The 8,926-nt window shown below is 39.3% G+C and overlaps 1 pseudogene; it reads left to right on the top strand.

Annotated features, from left to right (window-relative positions):
* Positions 1-3,523: 3,523 nt before the first annotated feature.
* Positions 3,524-4,559, top strand: LOC144664156 (uncharacterized; annotated as a pseudogene).
* Positions 4,560-8,926: the final 4,367 nt, after the last annotated feature.

Below are 8,926 nucleotides of genomic sequence, written 5' to 3'. Positions count from 1 at the left end.
CTTAAGGGGGGTGGCATCCCCCCCTTGTACGCCCGAGGGTTAACTGATTTGATCAGAATTATTTGAATTAAGGTTACAACTTCACTAAAAGGTATTATTTGCCTTTTTCGCAGGAAATGCGCTTATTACGTCTCTCCCTTTTTTCTTTACAGCCGAATTGATTTGCAGTTGATTAAAATAACAATTAAAGCTATGAAGAACATTTGAACAATAGGAAAATTTCATTATTTTCTTAAACAGATCAGCGCCACTTGCCGAGAATTACACAAATAGAATATAGATTGTCGTAATGATATTTATAAAAATAAATAGCGTGGTAAATTAATAGGTAGTTAATACCAGTAATTGAAACAAAGCTAACCTAATTTGATCAGAATTCTGTAAAATTATTTTTAATCCGAAAAATGTTTTATCAGTTTTGCTACAAAAGATCGAGCGAATTTCGTGTCGCGTTTTTTTCAACAGCTTCACTGACTTGAAGTTACATTCAAATGAGAGTGTAAGTGGCGAAGAGTACTTGTACAATGACAAAATACAGTCAAAATAGACAGCGCGTGCCGCCTAATATTCCGGAATAGTGTGTGTGTCAAAAATGTATGTTTTCTTTCGCTTGTTAATGAAATATTTAGAATTAAGACTGCTAATGGATATATACATATTCGGAGCACTTACACTCCATTAGTACGACTAAGAATGACCGTCGCCAAAAACCGAATCCAAAGAAGTCACACCTGTTCAACTGGAATAAAGTAACGCAATGGCCAATCAGAAATCGGAGTAAAATCCGATCTAATGGATATCTCTTGGTTACAAACAAGTGTTTAAACTTATATAGAAAAGAGGGACTTCCATTGACATTATTTAGAAGACGATTTCCGTTAGTAATCCAAGTTTTAGTCTATAGTGTATGCCTTTCTTTTGCTTGGTAAATGGGTTTAAAACTAAGACTGCTAATGGATTTTACGAGCACTTGCACTCCATTAGAGCGGCTAAGAAATGCACCTGGTTAATCGGAACATTGGGACCTTATGGCCAATTAGAACTCCAAGTAAAATCCGCTATGATGGATATCTCTCAGTTATAACAAGTACTTACAGAAAAAAGACGCACTGTGATAGATCTTAACATAAGTACATACCGTAGATTGTCCACAGCCTCTCGATTTTTCAACGCAAGAAAGCAAACAAAGCGAGCGCGAAGCGCAAGTGCTTCTTCCGTTTTGCGCTGGCGTCCAGTTCTCTCGCCGTTCTCACCGAGCGCTCATCGATCAAAAAAACACGAAAAAATAGAGGGCTGTGGACAGTCTATACATACCGAATATCAGTGGGAAACCCCAAATTGAAGGAGCTACGTCACGGGGATGTCGCAGATTTTTGGTCTAATCTATTCTTAATTAGTGATAGGCAACTTAACCAATGAAAAACATTTAATCTTTGAACATCTAAAGGAAGATATAACCTAAATTTGCGGAGAGAAGTGAAACTACGGATATTTAATAATTATTCGCCGAAGGCGAAGTGAATCACGGCGAATATTCCCCGAGACGAAGTCGAGGGGAATATTCGCCGTGATTCACTGAGCCTGAGGCGAATAATTGTTTTAGTCTAATTTTCAGAGGTGAATATCAAGAACTATAAAATAAAGAACTAAAACACAGAATCAACAAACACAAGTGCTCGCTTTTAAAATACTTGTAAACAAGTTTAATTCATCGATTGTAAATCAGAATTTACACTTAAGCTTAAGTTTAAGCACTTAAAACGAAACGAAACAAACACTACGAAAAAGACAGATATCTAGTACCTTTGTTTATGTAATCGTTGGCGACTTCTGAGCAATTGTGTAAATCCTCTTGAAAGAAGTTGAGTAGCTCTGATCTGAAGAGAACTGAGTCATTTTTGGTCAATTCATCTGCCAATGAGTTTCTTGTGGCCCGTGCGATCTCCAAAACCAATTGTCCTTAGCACCAATTCTAATGCCTTGAGAACCATCTCTTGAAAATATTTTCGGTTCAAAAGCCTTGGTAGCCAATTTTTAAAATTTCAACTGTTCTTGACGTGATTTCTTTCGAATGAACGAAAATTTCATTCATCAAATGCCGCCATGTTTACTTGACTGGATAGCAAAGTTGGCGTGGCTTAGTAACCAAGCCCTGAAATGTTATATTCACCTCCAAGCGAGGTGAATATAACGTCATAAACCAGAGCTTCTTGACCAATCAGAATGTCGCATTCTTATATTCACCTCTTGAAATTAGACTAAAAATATTTATCTTTTTCTTAAGTAAAACCCCCCTCTGATGGATATCTCTACTAATGCTTACTAAGTAAATACCCACTATGATCAATTTTAACATGATTTTAAGAGGTTCTTAAACATTCCAACGTTGGTTTGTTAAATAACCAGCTCATATAAGAATGTTTTCTTAAATATAAGAGTAGGTAGGTAGGGTAAAGTCTGCTTCGAGCCTAGTGGCCCATACAGGCTGGAGCTTATCCCGGTTTCCGTAGCATTAAGCCACTAGGAGTATTGCTACTTTCCCCTGGATGGGATGCTAGTCCATCGCAGGGTTACCCCCCAGCAGTAAATTCGCCGGTACCCATTTACACACCTGGTTGGAGAGAGGCACTGTGAGAGTAAAGTGCCTTGCTCAAGAACACAACGCAGCGCCCCGGCCAGGCCTCGAACCTGGGCCGTTCGACTCGGAGGCGAGCGCGCTAACCGTTAGGCCACCGCGCTTCCCACAAAATATAAGAGTGGTGTCTCAAATAACCGATCTTGCACGCTTAGTTTTATAGTTAAACCGGTTATTTGTCACATGCATGGGTTACTGATTTTTTTCTTATACGGGGAGGCTCTGCCCCCCGGGGGGGGGGACTCCCATATGAAATGGACGGGGATGCTCGTCGGAAAGTTTGAAAAGAACCCCTAAAAGAGACCAATCTGGGTGTGGCTCAAGCTCTTTTTGACCCCTAAAAGATACCAAAAAACTAAGAATATAGTTTATATTTGTATATTTCTTCGTGTGTAACCCTAAACGAGCCAATTATGGCTAAAAATATTGGCGTTTTGGGCGTTTTTTCCTGGAACACCCTTAGCGAGACCAAAAATCCGAAAATTACACCCCTAAGCGAGACGACGAGCATCCCCGTCACTTTCATATGCGAGTACCCCCCCCCCCCCCCCCCCCCCCGGGGGCTCTGCCCCGAGGTCCAAACCCTTTTTATATTTTTCATACATTATCGATAGAAAAAAAAAACACCTCTTTTACATACATACAGGATGGTCACTACATCTACTTTTTTTTACATTTTCCACTTGAATAACCCTTAAAATACTTAAACGAATAGGCTGCTTGGTAGGTCTGCTAGAGATATTTTGAAATGCCCTTTAAAATAACTCAATGAAGTCCATTCCAATAAAACTGCAATGGACGAGATCAATTTCTGATGTAATCTCTTGTGCTTTTCTATACGCTTAGTTCTTTGCATGTATGCTCATTCTCTTTCGCCCGTATCAGTTAATGGGAGTCAAAAGAAAACTTGTCCTGGTCTCTTGCTTGGCATATTTCTTGCGGGATACATTTTATCGTGTGGCTCTACAAGCCTTAGAAGTGTCTCGTTCCAAGCCATCTTGTCTACAAAAGATTCCACTCAACGTCATATTTTTTCTGAGTGTATGTTGGCAAGCTTATCTTGTAACGAATCACTTCCGTATGCGAGGGACAAGGAGACAGCAGATGACTTTGTTCTTAGAAATAACAGTTCCACTTTGTCCTATTACATTTCTTGCCGTTCCTGTTGCTTCTGTCATCTATCCAGTGTATAACAAGCAAAGCAAGGAAAGCAATGTGCGCCTGCTTATCGCACTCTTCGCTCCTCTCACTGGAGTTGTGCTCAAAGTAATGTCGAGAATTTGTGTTCAGCGTTTAAGAGATATTCCCCATCCCGGATATTCGTTTGTCTTGTTAGCGCCGCTGTATTGGGCTTCAGCGGTTATGTTTCGAGCTTTTGCAAGCAGATCTAGACAGTGTAAAATCCATCGCTATTCTTGGAGTCATTCACGGCGCTGCGGAAGTCATAGAGCGAAGCACCATGGTTGTCATGGATTACATTTGTCATCTGATTTGGAAAAGAACATTAGCTCCTTGGGGAAGTTTTCGTACTCCTCGCCTTGAGAGAACAATGGCCGATATCGCCATCATGGGCTTGTTGGTCGAATCAACAGCTATAGTGTCCATTAACGGATTTTTGTACTTGTATCAGCTTATTTACTTACAAAACGATTCACTTTAAGAACTGCTACAGTCTTTTACCATCAAAACTTCAGTTCCGCTGGTGATTGAGTGGTTTTTCACCAGCATATCTTTAGCGATTGAGACTCGCTATCAGAATATGGCTGTCATGGCTGTTTGGCAAAGACAATGGAAGAGACACATTCTAGTGGCAATTGTAAATGCTGTGTCAACAACAATATGGACCAGCGGTAACCTTTTAGCATTTGTGCACGGACGCTTTAAAGAGTCCTTAAACCAACCTTGTAAACTGCCGTTTACGTAAGTACAGAGAGATAAAGAATGAGGCTTACCAGCGAGACTTTCTATGTTCGTTCAACGACTAGTTTTTTTGTTTCATATCGTTGTTTCGGAAGCTTTCTTTGTTTTTTTTTTTGGATGACCTGTTACCATAATAGACTGTTATGTAAACATAAAACGTTTTATACTCAACCACAGTTAGCGTTGCCATGTTATTGTATGTTATTTTTAAAATGTAGTTTTATGGGCGTCTTTATGTTAACGTAACCAATACTCATCAGGGCTGAAAAATGTTGTTGACTTGAAAATAGAGAAAAACGACAGACAACAAGGCTGAAAAGCTCGATAGATTGAACGCTCAACTCTGGAAAAGGAGTTTCTGTTTTTTTTTTTGGTTTTAATTTGGCAAGTGAGTTCTGTGATTGTATTAAGAAATAAATCATATATCAAAATTCTTATTTAATTTTACTTATTCTTGCATTATTGTTATTTTACGAAATACTGTTGTTCTAATTTACTAAATTAGGTTAATCTTGTTAAGTGTAATGTATATAATTTTCACTGACAAGACTTTGTCTGGGAATGTCAATAAAGTTTGTAATTGTGTTTTTTCTTTCGTCTTGTTTTTTTTTTGTTTAGCACTCTAGGGTAGTGTTAATTTGGACATGCTGTTAGAAATTACTTTAATTTGATAAAGGTAACTCTCAGACCTTTTTCTATAATCCACTTGAAAGAACATTTCGCGATTTTGAACTCTTGTTAAAAAAACTCATTTATAAAGAACACAATGATAGGAAAGTAAAACATTATACTTGGTCATATAAAGGGGTTGTGGACAAATGATTAACGGTAAGATCAGCGAGTTTTAGTATTTACCGTATTTACTCGAATAAGCGCAGCGGCGCTTGTTAAATTTTTCGCGCCTCAAGTGCGGCGCTTATTCGAGGGCGGCGCTTATTTAAAATTTGAACGCCACAAAGAATCCAGTCTTTCACAGTTATTGAAAAGAGCCTCTTTTGATTGACAGTATTCGTCTCTTGCTGAGACAGAAGTAGCGCTAGCTGTCCTGGAAAAGTTTGCGGCCTTCACAATATTTACAGAACTACGTATTGTAAGAGTGTTGAATAGAAAAACTAATGGGAGAGCCGATAAAACAATCACTCTCACTCATATCTGCAAAACATCGCTTCTGATGCAAAGAAATGTACAAACTTGTTTTAGAGTTGTCTTGTAGTGCCGTTTTTAGTTAAACGAAATTCCTCAAATAAGCGCTGCATCGGGACTGTGGCGCTTAGGGACCGGTAATTATTTATCATCTGGGGGGAGCGGAGGATTTTGGGGGGATCACTTGATTTTAAGGAGAGCAGAAGGGGGGATCTTTCGTAACTGAGAGCCGAAAAGGGGGGATCGCTCAAAATTTTGGAAGGATTTAGATGCGGGACCACTCAAATCTGCTTGGATAATGCCAGTTTGAGAGCATAAAAAATAAATGCGCCCATTCTACTGGGTGATGAAAGCATTTACACTCTTAATTTGTTCTAACACAACTTTATTTAAAGAAAATAAACGGAAGCTGTCAAACTGGCGAATGTGCACATTTGAATTTATATCGAGAGCATTTTGTGCTTGAACGTGCTTATGCCTTAGCTAATATTCATCTTTGAACATGACAGGTGAGTTCTAAATCGTGAACCATCACTCCAAAAAACTGAAACATTGTGAAATAGCATGTTCGTTTAAACATAAAGCATTTATTGCCTCTCCAGGGAATTTGCTCCTGTCTCAGCTCTATACTTAATCCGATTCAACTGCTTGCTCCTGTTTCAGCTCTATACTTAATCCGATTCAACTGCTTCATCTGCCTCGCCCTTAAAAAGGGCGCTGCTTGTTCTAGATTTTTTGTTATGGTCATGCTAAAAATACGCTTTAATTTTCTAGTAGCCACAGCAAAGGGTCAGATGCAAACGCCTGCTTCTTCTAAATAGGCGAGCTCGTCGCCTCAAATTTTTTGGCACACTTCAAATTTCTCACTCTCTATTAAATTATTCGCTTTGTTCAGTACTAGTTTGACAGCTCCTCTATCTAATTATTTAGCGCTCATCATGCACATTTGTTGTTGTTCAAGCAGGTAGTTCCTGAACCCAGCTTACTTGTGTCGAAACACAGACTCGTAAATCTGTTGAGCAGTGCTGTTAATAAACTTTAATTTGGTTTTTTATATTTCTAAAAGGGTTCAAAGTTTCTTGCCTTCATATCTTCAAGAGAGTCTAAGGTTAAATAGTAGTATGCATGGTAGACACACAAGATATTTGAACTTCAACTTACTTTGCCCTTCTTTTAAGAGACAAACTGAAGGTGGAAGAACTTTTGCAGTTCAAACATGCCAAGCATGGAACAGCTTGCCACTTGAGCTAAGAAAAAACCCTTCACTTAAGAGCGAAATTCTCTATCTTTTAGATCGGAAAGGACAATCAATTTTTTAACGCAAAACCCTTTGGGTGACTAAACCAGCGAAGAAAACGGGAATTGGCTCATGTCGAACGCCGAGAAAAACTTTGCATGTCGCTCGTTCTCAACTTCAAACTCTGATCATATATCCCTAGTCTTCTAAACAAAACATAATTTACACATTAAAATCTATTCGCTTTAATTTACATACCGAATTTACTAACTGGCACACAGGTATACGCTATCGGTAAAAAGGTTCTTGCCTATTTTCCTTTCACAGCCGTAGGGCGCTAGCACAACGCATTACCCCAATTCTCCGTGTCGAACTAAACTTGTCTCCCCATCATATTTAAATAAAAAAAAAAAAACTCACTCCTCGGGTGAGGTCGCTGACTCATGCGTCCTTCCACTTCTCATTAAATAACTCAATCTCTTAACTCTAACAATTTACAATCGTCTATTCTTAGTCACGAAAATATAATCATTTTCAACAATACGTGACGTAGAGACGGACATTAAAACGGTGGGGTGGACTCAAAAAAATGTTAAAAAAAGGAAGTAGGAAAAAAAGAAAAGAAAAAACGAAAGTAGTCATCGAGGATTAATTTTTTTTTTGGGGGGGGGGGAGGGTGGAGGGGTCGTATAAACATTTGGATTATGTGGGAGAAAGGGGAAGACGTTCTGAAAGAACGGGACAAAATTTAACGGCATAATCATTCCTCCCTTTTACTACAATAACTCCCAGTCCCCATTCGCTCTCCTAAATAAAATCTCAACAGTAGCCAAAAATTTTCCCCCACCCTCCTCAATACGGAACTTAACAGTGTACGGGATTGGGCATTGTTGGCTCTTCGCTGGTGTCTTTGTTCTGCTTGAGTCCCAATAAAACAGAGAGTCTGCGGCTTCGCGGCGGGTCGTCCTTTTTCTTTTTTTTTTTTTTTTAACTTCACGCGATGGGTATTTTTCTTAGTGCCGTCGCAAGGGTAAAAAGGGAGGAGGGGCACGTGGCGCCGGAGCGCGAGCTGCTAGCGGTTCGGGGGCACCCCCCCCTCCTCCGCAAATTTTGGGCTTGGAGCTCACGTCATGGTTTTTTTACATTTACACATATTAGGAATATACGTAAGATTCTTTTAGATTCATAGTCTTTATAAATTCTTTACCGACTTTGGGGAAAATATTTTTCCTTTCGGGAGAATATTTTCAACATTTTATAAGGTCTGTTTTTACTTTTGGAAAACGGGGGCGGGCCCTCCCGGCCCTCCCTGCTCGGGGTTCGAACTATCGTGGGCATCGAACATTTATTTTGCTAGTGCAATTTTCGTGGGAGGGTTTGCCGTTAGCGGTCCGTTTTTAATTTTATATTTTTTTTTTTTTTTTTCGCATTCTTTTTTGTTCTTTAAAAATGTATTTTTGTCATATCTTTTTAGATTTTTCGTTGTCGAAAAACATTTGTCGTTTTGGTGTAGATCTTTCCTTTTTTTTTACCGTATTTTCTTTCCCCCGGCGATTATTTAACTTGTGGTGGCCCCGGCGTTATAAGCTGGGGTATCCGGGCCGAGCGATAGGAGGCAAATTTTGTCATAGATTTTTTTTCGTCGACAGGGGCAGACAAAGCAAGGCGTTTCTTTTCCCCGCAAAACTTTCCCTGGGCATCTAAGTTTTACAGTTTCCCAAAGGTACATTATTGCGGTTGAACACGTTTGTTGCTTTTATGACAAGGAACATAAACGGTATTTTAACTACACAAAAGAGCATGAAGTAAAGGTTATGGATAGAAAATACGGTATTTAAACATACGGCGGCTGAAATTTAATCCGCCAAACGTAAACCGGACGACCATTGCTTATTTCTTTTGCTTGTAGCTGACCAAACCCTGGTGAACACTTTGGGAGTAGCACGAAAAAATGCGATTAACGAGAATAAAGGCGAGCGGAAAAGTTGCGA

Source organism: Oculina patagonica, chromosome 8, assembly GCF_052425735.1.
Source record: "Oculina patagonica isolate OP01 chromosome 8, crgOcupat, whole genome shotgun sequence".
NCBI lineage: Eukaryota > Metazoa > Cnidaria > Anthozoa > Scleractinia > Oculinidae > Oculina > Oculina patagonica.
This window is presented reverse-complemented; position numbering and strand designations above follow the sequence as displayed.